Here is a 15,286-nt window from a genome sequence, read left to right on the forward strand (position 1 = left end):
AGCTGTCATTAGGCAAGGGATGGAGGTGTCTCATATTAGAACAGTTCTCTGGGTGGCCTTGAACCAACACAGTTCTTCCCCTTTTCTCACTTGTAGTTCTCAAGAATAACTATAGAATATGTTGGAATGCTATATATTATAGATAAGGAGGAATTGACCCGAATATCCCAGGCCCTGTTCCAGTCTCTTCTAAAAATACGATGTCCTTCAACTAGTACTAGCCCAGCACATCCCATTGCCCTGTGATAAAAACTCAGAGCAAACTGCTTGCTGGGGTCCCTCAGTGGCGGTGCAAGTGGCGCATGAGCAGATGGGACACTATCCTCCCTAAGCAGTTTTCCTTGGCCTTGGGGGATGGGCCCATTATGACTCATGCTTCTGTTGTCCCTTGGTGACTGTAAATAATAAACCCACTTCGTGTAACTTGTGTGTGTGAGTGTTCTGCCTCACTGGACACTGGGTAAAGGAAAAGTACAGTCCAAAATGCAGTGGGCTGAACCGGTAACCAGTACACAGTGAACCTGCGTTGCATCTGGTGGCTGCTGTCAACTTCAGGCTGCTTCACTGTACTTAGAAGGAGGTGTACTCAATGTGTTTTTTGTTCTCAGCCACAATTCTGGAATAACAGGAAAGCCACACAGGATGTCTTGCTCTGTACATACTTGCAATCTGAAGTTTATGGAGTCCTCTCCTAAAGATTTTCTTCTTTTGTCATTTCAAAAAAGGAGTAAATGTGACCGATTTAGTAATTTTAGGGGTTCTGAATATAATGTTTGGATTTCTTAAACACATTTAACCTTCTACCCCAAAATTTTGCCAAGTATAGCAAAATACAGAAAGAGTTATCCAGCCTCAGACCCTTAAGTCCCCAAAACATGGGGACGGTATTGGATTTACTATTCAGGTTATAAAGTGCTTTACATTATATTAACTTAATCCTCACAACCACTGCTACTTTTGCTGTCCCCATAGTTTTGCCTTTTCCAGAATGTTACACAGTTGGAATCCCATGGTACATAGCCTTTTCCCATTGCCTTATTTCACTTACTAATATGCATTTAAGCTGTCCATGTCTTTTCATAATTTCATACCTCATTTCTTTTTAGTGCTGAATCATATTCCATTGCTGGATATACCAGTTTACTTATCCATTCACCTACTAAAGGACAACTTGATGGCTTCCAAGTTTTTGCAATTATGAATAAAACTGCTATAAACATCAGTGTACAGGTTTTGTGTGGATATAAGTTTTCAACTTATTTAGGTAAGTACCAAGGAGAAGTCCAGGTACAGTGGCTCACTCCTATAATCCCAGCACTTTGGGAGGCCAAAGCAGACTGAACGCTTCAGCTCAGGAATTTGAGACCAGCCTGGGCAACATGGTAAAAACCTGTCTCTACCAAAAATACAAAAAATTAGCTGGGCATGGTGACATTTGCCTGTTGTCCCAACTATTTGGGAGGCTCAGGTGGGAGGATTGCTTGAGCCTAGGAGGTGGAGGTTGCAGTGAGCTGAGATTACACCGGTGGACTCCAGCCTCAGTGACAGAGTGAGAGTCCATCTCTGAATAGAAATTAAAAAAAAAAAAAAAGAACCATAATAACTGAATCATATAGTAAGAGTATGATTAGTTTTGCAGAAAACTGCCAAAATGTCTCCCAAAGTGTCTGTACTATTTTGCATTTCCACCAGCAATGAATGAGTTCCTGTTGTTCTACATCCTTGCCATCATTTTGTATTGTTAGTGGATTTTGACTTGTTGGCATTTTGGATTTCGGCTATTCTAATAGGTGCGTAGCGGTATTTCATTGTTTAAATTTACAATTACTTCATGACTTATAATGTTGGTATCTTTCTGTATGCCTATTTGCCATCTTTGGCAAGGTGTCTTCGATGAGGTATCTGTTCAGTTCTGTTAAACTGAACAGATTTTAACAGAATTAAACCCCCGTTTTACAATGAGGTCGTTTATTTTCTTATTGTTGAGTTTTAAGAGTTCTTTGTACATTTTGGCAACAGTCCTTTATCAGATATGTCTTTTGCAAGTATTTTGTCCCAGTCTGTGGCTGGTCTTCTCATTCTGATAGTGTCTTTTGTAGAACAGAGTTTAAATTTTAATAGAGTCAAACATTAATTTTTTTCACAGATTGTACCTTTGGTAGTTGTATTAGTCTGTTCTCATGCTGCTAATAAAGACATACCGGAGACTGGGTATTTATAAAGGAAAGAGGTTTAATTGGCTTACAGTTCCACCTAGCTGGAGAGGGCTTACAGTTATGGTGCAAAGTGAATGAGGAGCAAAGTCATGTCTTACATGGCTGCAGGCATGAGAGCTTGTACAGGGGATCTCCCATTTATAGAAACTATAGATCTTGTGAGACTTATTCACTACCAAAAGAACTGTATAGGGGAAATCATTCCTATGATTCAATTATTTCCACCTAATCCTGCTCTTGACACATGGGGATTATTACAATTCAAGGTGAGATTTGGGTTGGGACACCCAAACATCATTCCGCCCCTGGCCCCTCTCAAGTCTCATGTTCTCACATTTCAAAACCAATCATGCCTTCCCAACAGTCCCCCTAAGTTTTAACTCATTTCAACATTAACTCAGAAGTCCGCAGTCCAAAGTCTCATCTGAGACAAGGCAAGCCCCTTCCACTTATGAGCCTGTAAAATCAAAAACAAATTATTTACTTCGTAGATACAATGGGGGTACAGGCAATTGGTACCTACACCCATTCCAAATGGGCGAAATTGACCAAAACAAAGGGGCTACAGGCCCCATGCAAGTCTGAAATCCAGTAGGACAGTCAATAAACCTTAAAGTTCCAATATGATTTTCTTTGACTCCATCTCTCACATCTAGATATGTCTCACATCCATATCTTGCTATATGATTCACCTCTTGCTGATGCAAGAGGCGGGCTCCTATGGCCTTGGGCAGCTCCACCTCTATGACTTTGCAATGTACAGCCCCACTCCTGGCTGCTTTCACAGACTGGTGTTGAGTGTCTGCAGCTTTTCCAGGCACATGGTACAAGCTGTCAGTAGATCTACCATTCTGTGGTTTGGAGGATGGTGGCCCTCTTCTCAGATGTCCACCAGGCAGTGCCCCAGTGGGAATGCTGTATGGGGGGCTCCAACCCCACATTTCCCCTTCACACTGCTCTAGTAGAGGTTCTCCATGAGGGTTCGGCCCCTGCAGCACACCTGTGCCTGGACATTCATGCATTTCCATACATCCTCTGAAATCTAGGCTGAAATTCCTAAACCTCAATTCTTATTTTCTGCAGTGCAGAACTGTCCAACACCACATGGAAGCTGGCAAGGTTTGGGGCTTGCACCCTTTGAAGTAACAGACTGACCTGTACGTTGACTCCTTTTAGCCATGGGCTGGAACAGCTGGGACATGGAACACCAAGTCCAGAGGTTGCACACAGCAGGGGGACCCTGTACCTGGACCAGGAAACCATTTTTCCTTCCTAAGTCTCCTGGCCTGTGATGGGAGGGACTGCTGTGAAGGTCTCTGACATGCCCTGGAGACACTTTCCCCATGGTCTTGATAATTGGCATTTGGCCCCTCGTTACTGATGCAAATTTCTGCAGCCAACTTGAATTTCTCCCCAGAAAAATGGGTTTTTCTTTTCTACTGCATCGTCGATCTGCAAATTTTTTTTTTTTTTTTTTTGAGATGGAGTTTTGCTCTTGTTACTTAGGCTGGAGTGCAATGGCACGATCTTGGCTCACCACAACCTCCGCCTCCTGGGTTCAGGCAATTCTCCTGCCTCAGCCTCCTGAGTAGTAGCTGGGATTACAGGCACGCACCACCATGCCCAGCTAATTTTTTGTATTTTTAGTAGAGACGGGGTTTCACCATGTTGACCAGGATGGTCTCCATCTCTTGACCTCATAATCCAACCGCCTCAGCCTCCCAAAGTGCTGGGATTACAGGCTTGAGCCACCGCGCCTGGCATCTGCAAATGTTTTAAACTTTTAGGTTCAGCTTCCTCTTGAACACTTTGCCACTTAGAAGTTTCTTCTACCAGATACCCTAAATCATGTTTCTCAAATTCATAGTTCCGCAGATCTCTAGCGCAGGGGCAAAATGCTGCCAGTCTCTTTGCATAGCAAGAGTGACCTTAACTCCAGTTTGCAACAAGTGCCTCATCTCCATCTGAGACCACCTCAGCCTGGACTTTATTATTCGTATCACTATCAGCACTTTGACCGAAGCCATTCAACAAGTCTCTAGGAAGTTCCAAGTTTTCCCTTATCTTCCTGTTCTCTTCTGAGGTCTCCAAACTGTTTCAACTTCTGCCTGTTACCCAGTTCCAAAGTTGCTTTCACGTTTTCAGGTACCTTTACAGCAGCACCCAACTCTCAGTACCAATTTACTCTATTAGTCTGTTCTTACACTGCTAATAAAGACATACCTGAGACTGGATAATTTATAAAATTAAATTAAAGAAGTTTAATTGACTCAGGGCCCAAGGGCTCTTTAGTCAGGGCTCTTTAGTCCAGGGCTCTTCCCTGGATCCTTTCCTTCTAGGAAGCAGGTTCCTTTCTGGCCCAGGGTATATTTAGAAATTTTGTCTGGGAGCTGGGGCCTGGGATGGGGGCCTCACAACTCTGCCCAGTGCCCTATTCTACTGTGGCTAAGCTGGTGTCCACATTGCAAGAGTAAGTCCTCTTGCTATTCCCTCTCCTCTCCTCAAACAACAAAACAACTCTGTTGTTAGGTACATACACAATAAGGATTTTTCTATCTTCTTGAAGAATTGACTTTATCATTATATAGTGCTTCTCTTTATCACTGATAAGTTTCCTTGCTCAGAAGTCTCCTCTGTCTGAAATTAATATAACTTCTCCTGGTTTCTTTTGTTTAGAGTTAGTCTGGTATATCTTTATTCATCCATTTAATTTATGTGTATTTACATTTAAAGTGGGTATCTTATGGAGAGCGTATCATTGGATCTTGTTTTTAGTTTCACTTTGACAATCTCTGTTTCTTTTTTTAACTGATCTGAGGAACAAATATCTGATTTTTAATTAGTGTATTTAGACCATTAATGTTTAAAGTGATTACTGATATAGCTGAATTAATATTTAACTTTTTTCTGTTTGCTGCACTTGTTTTTTGTTTGTATTTGTGTCTTCCACTTTTTTTTTCTGTCTTTTGTGGTTTAAATTGAGCCTTTTATATGATTCCATATATTCTCTTTTCTTAGCATATCCGTCATACCTATTTTTTTTTTTTTTTTACTGTTTTTAGTGGTTGCCCTAGAGTTTGCAATATATATTTACAAATAATCCAAGGCCACTTTCAAATAACATTATATTTCTTCCTGGGTAGTACAAGTACCTTACAACACCAGAATAATACTAATTCGTTCTTCCGATTTCATTTTGTAATTCCTATAATTCATTTCACTTATACATATGCATATATACATACATAATATCTATGCATACATGCATACATAAACAAAATATATGCTTACCTAATTGAATACATTGTTGAAATTATCATTTTCAACACACTGTTATCTGTTAGATCAATTACGGATTAGAAAAATAAATTCATTTATATAAATTCTGAGAAACTTTTTATTTCAACATTAATTATGATCTGTAATGTGTCATCTTAAATAGAATTTCTAAGATCTTTAATTAACTTTAAGACCTGGAATAATATGAAATCAGGTTACTCAATTGACTAACTGATATAAGTTGCATTGATAACTTTTAAGTAACATAGAATACTGAAACAATGGTCATATATATACATATATTCTTAAACACATTGATACATATGTGTATGTATATATATTTAGTGTATATACAATGTATATACATTTAGTGTATATATATGTTCCACCAAAATTATACTTCAAAAGTGAAGGAAAAAGAAAACTTTCTCAGACAGGCAAAAACTGAGGGTGTTTGTTTTCAGTAGATTTGCCTTACAAGGAGTGTTAAAAGAAGTTCTTCAGAGAGAAGGCAAATGAGATAGGTTAGAAACTCAGATTGAAACAAACACACATATATTCACACTAAATGTATATACACACAATGTATTTTACGGTATGTATCTATGTATTTGTAGCATACGCTCTCTATATAAAAGATTGACTAATTTGATTATCTAAAAGCTAACTTTTTCTGTAAAATGCAGGACATCATAATCCAAGCCAAATGAAAATATTTGGAATAAATTGCTAGTAATATATCTGACAAAATAGAGATAATATCCCTACCATAAAATAAACTTTACAGATTGATTTTTAGAAAAGATGAAAAGGTCAATTTTTTAATGGGCAAAGTATATGAATAGGTAACAGAAGAGGAGATGCAAAGGCTAACAAATAATAAAAACCTGTTCAATCTTACTAGTAGTCAGGAAAGTAAAAAATGAATTAATGAGATACTATTTTTTTTTGTCCATCGGATTGGCAAAAAATAAAGACTGTGCACAAATGCTGATGGCTATCCCGAAACAGGGACCCACAAACACTGCTGTTAAAAGTTTGAGTGAGTGTCAATACAACATTTGGAGGAAGTAATCTTTGTAAAACTATCTGGTAGGATTAATTACAATTGAAAACAGGCTGGGCATAGTGGCTCACACCTGTAATTCCAGCACTTTGTGAGGCTGAAGTGGGAGGTTTTCTTAAGGCCAGAAGTTCAAGACCAACCTAGGCAACAAAGCATGCCTTCATTTCTACAAAAAATAAATAAAAATAAATTAGCTGGGTATGGTGCTGAGAGTTTGTAATCCCAGCTACTTGGGGGTAGGAGAATAATTTAAACCCGACAGTTCAAGGCTACAGTGAGCCAAGATCCTGTCACTGTGCTCCAGCCTGGGGGACAGAGCAAGATTCTTTCTCTTAAAAACAAAAATAAAGGAGAGACAGGGGGAAGATGGCTGAAAGGAAGCTTCTCCAGCATGCAGCTACCACTGAGTGAGACAGGACCAGAGCGATATCCATGTTTCCAAGTGAGGTACTGGTTTTGTTTTAAAGGGACTGGTTGAACAGTGGGATTAACCCCCCAAAAAAGGCAGCAAAAGCAGCCCAAAGGCATCCAGCCGAGCCAAGGCGGGGCACTGTCCCACTTGGAAAGTGTATCAGGCATGGAGGATTAGGGGGGCATCACCTCCTCAGTTCTCTGAATCAGATACTGCCAGTTCACTCCAGGACTTCGGCAGCACACAGAGCAGGAAAACGCCACCTTCCTGAGAACCACCTAGAGTCGCAGACCCAGGTGACAGCTCAGGCCAGCAGCCCCAGCCAGACTGGTGCCTTGTCAGCACAGACCAGGGCAGAGAAGGGAGAGTTGAAAGTGGGGAGAGGGATACGACCAGACAGGCCCCTCCCCCACAAGATCTAACAACCGGAGTCCCTCTCCCAGGAGAGTTTGGCAGTTAACACATCCTCCACCCGGGAAAAGCGGACTTGGCAGAGGGAAAGAGCCTGCCATTGCGAAGGCAGGGCTAACCCCACCAGTACGGAAACCAGGCAAAGAATAAACAGCAGCCTGGCTGAGACTGAGGCAGCCCAGGAGTGCCTCCATAGGCAGACAATGGACAAACTGTCTCAAATGGCACACTGACATCTGCATTTTTTTTTAAGCCTTATACAGGAGAAATAACTCCAACTTTAATAGAAAGGACGTCCACTCAGAGAAGATTGGAAGAAACCAGCACAAAAAGGACAAAAGCATCAAAGTCCAGAACATCTATCCTCCCCAGAAAGATCACAATGACTCACAAGCATGACAACAACACAGGTCAGAAAACTATTTTGATGATCTTACAGAAGCAGGCTTCAGAAGATGGGTAATAACAAACTTCTCTGAGCTAAAAGAACATGTTTTAACCCAATGCAAAGAAACTAAGGACCTTGAAAAAAGATTAGGTGAAATGCTAACTAGAATAACTGACCTAGAGAAGAACATAAATGACTTGATGGAGCTGAGAAACATAGCACAAGAACGTCGTGAAGCATACACAAGTTTCAATAGTCAAATCGATCAAGCATAAGAAAGGATATCAGAAATCGAAGATCAACTCAATAAAATAAAAAGAGAAGGCAAGAAAAGAGAAAAAAGAGTGAAAAGAAATGAACAAAACCTCCAAAATATATGGGATTATGTGAAAAGTCCTAATCTATGCTTGATCGGTGTACCTGAAGAGGACAGGGAAAATGAATCCAAGCTGGAAAACATTATTCAAAATGTTAACCAGGAGAACTTCCCCAACATAGCAAAGCAGGCAAGCATTCAAATAGAGGAAATACAAAGAACACCACAGAGATACTCCTCAAGAAGAGCAACCCCAAGGCACATAATCCTCAGATGCACCAGGGTTGAAATGAAGGAAAAAATGCTAAGGGCAGCCAGAGAGAAAGTTCAGATCACCCAAAAAGGAAAGCCCATCGGACTCACAGTAGATCTCTCGGCAGAAACCCTACATGCCAGAAGAGAGTGTGGTCCAATATTCAATATCATTAAAGAAAAGAACTTTCAACTCAGAATCTCATATCCAGCCAAATCAAGCTTCATAAATGAAGGAGAAACAAAATCCTTTACAGATAAGCAATTACTGAGATATTTCATCACCACCAGACCTGCCCTACAAGAGCTTCTGAAGGAAGCACTAAACACAGAAAAAGACATCCAGTACCAGCCACAGCAAAAATGAACCAAATGGTAAAGACCAATGATGCAATGAGGAAACTGCGTCCACCAATGGGCAAAACAAACAACCAGTAACAAAATGGCAGGATCAAATTCACAGATAACAATATTAACGTTAAATGTAAATGGCCTAAATGCCCCAGTCAAAAGACACAAACTTGCAAACTGGGTAAAAAGGCAAAACCCATTGGTATGCTGTATTGAGGAGAGCCATCTCACATGCAAAGACACACATAGACTCAAAATAAAGGGATGGAAGAAGATCTACCAAGCAAATGGAGAGCAAAACAAAGCAGGGGTTGCAATTCTAGTGTCTGATAAAATCGACTTTAAACCGACAAATATCAGAAGAGAGAAGGACACTACAGAATGGTGAAAGGATCAATACAACAAGAAGAGCTAACTATCCTAAATATATATGCACCCAATACAGAAGAACCCAGATACAAATAGAGAGTTCTTAATACCTACAAAGAGAGATTCCCACACGATAATAGTGGGATACTTTAACACTCCACTGTGAACATTAGACAGATCAATGAGGCAGAAAATCAACAAGGATATACAGGACTTGAATACAGAACTGGAACAAGTGGACCTAATAGACGTCTACAGAACTCTCCACCCCACAGCCACAGAATATGCATTCTTCTCAGCACCGCATCACACCTACTCTAAAATTGACCACATAACTAGAAGTAAATCACTTCTCAGCAAATGCAAAACAATGGAAATCATAACAAATAGTCTCTTAGACCACAGTGCAATCAAATTAGATCTCAGGATTAAGAAACTAACTCAAAACCACACAACTTCATGGAAACTGAACAACTGGCTCTTGAATGTTGACTGGATAAACGATGAAATGAAGGCAGAAATAAAGATGTTCTTCAAAAGTGGTGAGAACAAGGACACAACATACCAGAATATCTGGGACACATTTAAAGCAATGTCTAGAGGGAAATTTATAGCAATAAATGCCCACATGAGAAATGAGAAAATATCTAAAATGTATACCCTATCATCAAAATTGAAAGAGCTAGAGGAGCAAGATCCAAAAAACTCAAAAGCTAGCAGAAGACAAGAAATAACTAAGACTAGAGCATAACTGAAGGAGATAGAGACACATAAAACCCTTCAATCAATAAATCCAGGAGCTGGTTTTTGAAAAGATCAACAAAATAGATAGACTGCTAGCCAGATTAATAAAAAGAAAAAGAGAGAAGAATCAAATAGATGCAATAAAAAATGATAAAGAGGATATCACCACCAATCCCACAGAAATGCAAACTATCATCAGAGATTACTACAAACGACTCTATGCACATAAACCAGTAAACCTGGAAGAAATGGATAAATTCATGGACACTTACATCCTACCAAAACTAAACCAGGAAGAAGTTGAAACCCTGAATAGACCATTAACAAGGCTCAGGCAGCAATGAACAGCTTACCAACCAAAAAAAGTCCATGTCCAGATGGATTGACAGCCAAATTCTACTAGGCATATCAAGAGAAGCTGGTACCAATCATTTTGAAACTATTCCAAACAATACAAAATGAGGGAATCCTCTCTAACTCATTTTATGAGACCAACATCATCCTGATACCAAAACACAGCAGAGACACAACAAAAAAAGAAAACTTCAGGCCAATATCCATGATGAACTTAGATGCAAAAATCTTCAATGAAATACTGGCAAATTGATTGCAACAGCACATCAAAAAGCTTATCCATCATGACCAAGTAGGCTTCAACCCGGGGATTCAAGGCTGGTTCAACATACGCAAGTCCATAAACATAATCCACCACATAAATAGAACCAAAGACAAAAACCACATGATTATTACAATAGATGCAGAGAAGGCCTTTAACAAAATTCAACAGCACTTTATGCTAAAAACTCTCAATAAACTAGGTATAGCTGGAACATATCACAAAATAATAAAAGCTATTTATGACAAACCCACAGTCAATATCATACTGAATGAGCAAAAGCTGGAAGCATTCCCTTTGAAATCTGGCACTAGACTAGGATACCTTTTCTCTCCATTCTTATTCAACATAGTATTGGAAGTTTTAGCCAGAGCAATCAGGCAAGCAAAAGAAATAAAGGGTATTCAATTAGGAAAGGAGGAAGTCAAATGGTCTCTATTTGCAGATGACATGATTGTATATTTAGAAGACTTCATCATCTCAGCCCAAACTCTCCTAAAGCTGATAAGCAATTCCAGCAAAGTCTCAGGATACAAAATCAATGTGAAAAAATCACAAGCATTCCTATACTCCAACAACTGACTAACAGAGAGCAAAATCAAGATCGAACTCCCATTCACAATTGCTAAAAGAAGAGTAAAATACCTAGGAATACAACTAATAGAGGAGGCAAATGACCTCTTCAAGGAGAATGCAAACCACTGCTCAAGGAAATAAGACACAAACAGATGGAAAAACATTCCATGCTCATGGTTAGGAAGAATCAATATTGTGAAAATGGCGATAGTGCCCAAAGTAATTTATAGATTTAATGCTATCCCCATCAAACTACCAATGACCTTCTTCACAGAACTGGAAAAAACCACTTTAAAGTTCATATGGAACCAAAAAAGAGCCCACATAGACAAGACATTCCTAAGCAAAAAGAACAAAGCTGGTGGCATCATGCTGCTGAACTTCAAGCTATACTACAAGGCAACAGTAATCAAAACAGCATGGTACTGGTATCAAAACAGAGACATAGACCAATGGAACAGAACAGAGGCTCTGGAGCAACACCACACATCTAAAACCATCTGATCTTTGACAAACTTGACAAAAACAAGCAATGGGAAAAGGATCCCCTGTTTAATAAATGGTGTTGGGAAAATTGGCTAGCCATCTGCAGAAAGCATAAACTGGACCCCTTCCTGACACTTTACACTAAAATTAACTCCAGATGGATTAAGGATTTAAACATAGACCTAACACCAAAAAAAACTCTAGAACAAAACCTAGGCAAAAACCATTCAGAACATAGGCATGGGTAAGGACTTCATGACTAAAACATCAAAAGCATTGGCAACAAAAGCCAAAATAGACAAATGGAATCTAATTAAACTCCAGAGCTTCTGTACAGCAAAAGAAACAATAATTAGAGTGAACTGACAACCAACAGAATGGGAAAAATTTTTTGCAATCCACCCATCTGACAAAGGGATAATATCCACAATCTAGAAAGAACTGAAACAGATTTACAAGAAAAAAACAAACCCATCCAAAAGTGGGCAAAGGATATGAACAGACACTTTTTAAAAGAAGATGTAATATGAAGCTGACAAACATATGAAAAAATGCTCGTCATCACTGGTCACTAGAGAAATGCAAATCAAAACCACATTGAGATACCATCTCATGCCAGTTAGAGTGGAGATCATTTAAAAATCTGGAGATAACATATGCTGGAGAGGATGTGGAGAAATAGGATCACTTTTACATTGTTGGTGGGAGTGTAAATTAGTTCAACAATTGTAGAGGACAGTGTGGTGATTCCTAAAGGGTCTAGAAATAGAAATTCCATTTGACCCAGCAATCCCATTACTGGGTGTATACCCAAAGAACTATAAATCGTTCTATTATAAAGACACATGCACACACATGTTCATCTCAGCACTGTTTACAATATCAAAGACCTGAAACCAACCCAAATGCCCATCAGTGATAGACTGGACAAAGAAAATGTGGCATATATACACCATGGAATACCATACAGCCATCGAAAACGATGAGTTTGTGTCCTTTGTAGGGACATGGATTAACCTGGAAACCATCATTCTCAGCAAACTGAAACAAGAACAGAAAATAAAACACCACATGTTCTCACTCATAGGCGAGTGTTGAACAATTAGAACACTTGGACACAAAGAGGGGAGCATCACACACTGGGGTCCGTTGGCATAGGCTGCAGGAGGGATAGCGGGAGGGAGGGATGGGGAAGGATACGTGGGGAGGAAAGTCAGTTATAGGTCATGGAGGAATGGTGGCAACAAATCACCTTGCCTTGAATGTACCTATGCAACAATCTTGCACGATCTGTACATGTACCTCAGAATCTAAACTACAATAAAAAAAAATAATAATAAACAGCTTAAAAAAAAAAAAAAGCACATAACCAACACAGATATCCTGGAAATTTATTACCTATTCAGACAATTTTCAGTGACATTGAGAATTGAAACAACAACAACAACCAAAAAAAAAAAAAAAATTGATAAATTCTAAATAAGAAATTAGTACAATAGGCCTGAGTAACAGTGACTTAATCCAGGTTGAGGGAGGTTGTGGCAGTTGTGGGGTTGTGTGGTATAGAAGAGAATAGGTTGAGCAAAATGACTATATACCAAGTATTTTCCTAAATTGGAGATTGATTGGGTTAAAAACACTCCCACTCTGAAGGTGATCATCAGTGACTGTTTTGAATGTTGAAAATAGGTATTAAATAAAATCCTTTATATTGGATTCTTGTTTTGTTTTTTTTTTGTTTTTGATTTTTTGTGTTTTTTTTTTTGAGACGGAGTTTCGCTCTTGTTACCCAGGCTGCAGTGCAATGGCGCGATCTCGGCTCACCGCAACCTCCGCCTCCTGGGTTCAGGCAATTCTCCTGCCTCAGCCTCCTGAGTAGCTGGGATTACAGGCACGTGCCACCATGCCCAGCTAATTTTTTGTATTTTTAGTAGAGGCGGGGTTTCACCATGTTGACCAGGATGGTCTCGATCTCTCGACCTCGTGATCCACCCGCCTTGGCCTCCCAAAGTGCTGGGATTACAGGCTTGAGCCACCGTGCCCGGCCTATATTGGATTCTTAAAAAGCATGTTTTGTGGAAACCCATAGAGAATTTTAAAACAATATCTTGCCTTGGATAAAGATGGGGACATCCATTACACCACCTCTGTCCTGTCAAAAACAGATACCATCTAGAATAAAGGCAATCCTGAGCTCATACTGTGCTAACAAGATCCCTGAATCAAACTGTTAAAATAATCCATTTTTTTAAACTGAGATGACACCAGTTCCACAAGGTATATTCTCACAAACCTGGCTTTGGGGCACTTTTACCATTCCCTGGGGGTTCAGACTGATATGCTCCAAGAATCCAATTTAATTCCCCATCAATTATGGTTATATGAAGAAAAACTTTGAGTTTCTGAGTGACTTGTAAAGATGGCAGTTATTTAATTTGTGTGCATATTTGGCTAAGCAAATATAGCTAAGAGCAAAATATCAAATTAACTGTATGATAAATGACATAACTGAGCCATGATGCATGACAAAGAGACCTTTAAAAATTATTATTCTGTAATCCCAGCACTTTATGAGGCCAAGACTGGTGAGTCATGAGGTCAGGAGTTCAAGACCAGCCTGGTCAACATGGTGAAACCCCGTCTCTACTAAAAATACAAAAAATTATCTGGGCATGGTGGCAGGCTCCTGTAATCCCAACTACTCAGGAGGCTGAGGCTGGATAATTGATTGAATCCAGGAGGTGGAGGTTGCAGTGAGCTGAGATCATGCCACTGCACTCCAGCTGGGGTGATAGTGCAAGATTCTGTCTCAAAAACAAAAATTGTTATTCAGTTTCTTAGTGCTGGTGAGACTTACATGACCTATAGATAAAAGTCATGAAAGAGCTAAATGCCATCAGACCCTTCTCACCTCCTTTCCCTCACATTAATTATAACCCTTCTCTTATAATGAGAAGACCAGAATCTTTGGCTATAGCCTCAACACAGGAACATTATTTGCTGAGGGAAGATAGTAAACACCTATAGAGAAAAAAACAACTGCTTCTAAGGAAGGAGAGTTTTCTGACCATCAGTGTTGAAGTTAACTTTCCCTTCTAAAGCCAAGACATCCAAGAACATCCTCTCTCTGAAGGGAGGAGGCTCACAGGTGCAACCAAGCAGATTTGGAGACTTATGAGCCCCTTTGCAAAGACATTAGCAGAAAGCCCACATCAGAGGTAGATAAGTCTACAGCATTTCCTGCTATTGTATTTGTTGCATAGAAGAAATTTTTAAAGTGTCCAAAGAAACCCTTTGAAGTTGATAAATTTTGAGTAGATACTAAGAATGCTGTTTAGTGAAAATATCAGCTCTGATAAAAGCAATAATTTCCAGAGAGGCCATGTGTATGCCAGAAAAAAGCATCAGTTACTTTTCATTTATTTCAGCTCTTGCTTCTCACATTCCAAACTGGGATTACATTCTCACCCACTAACCCAAGACTGAATGTGAGGTTAGTCCATCTAAGAACAAGCAAGCCCTTACAGGGGCCAAATTAAAAGAAATTCATATTACCAAGGGAGCAGCCCATAGGCATTATATGATCAGTCAGTGGCTCAGTTCTGACTCTTGGCAGGGCTAAGCAACCATAATTTGTAATGTTTGGGGTCCATGGAGAAAAGACAAGGGCCTTCAGCATAGGCACATACTGTCCACTACATAACCCTGAGGGGAATCATTTACATGTAACCATATGATTGGCATCTGGGATACTGAGCAATGTCTCCACTGGGAGAGAGGAGCAGATTTGCACATTATGGGGAT

The sequence above is a fragment of the Saimiri boliviensis genome, chromosome 4 (genome assembly GCF_048565385.1).
Source record: "Saimiri boliviensis isolate mSaiBol1 chromosome 4, mSaiBol1.pri, whole genome shotgun sequence".
NCBI classification, from domain to species: Eukaryota; Metazoa; Chordata; class Mammalia; order Primates; family Cebidae; genus Saimiri; species Saimiri boliviensis.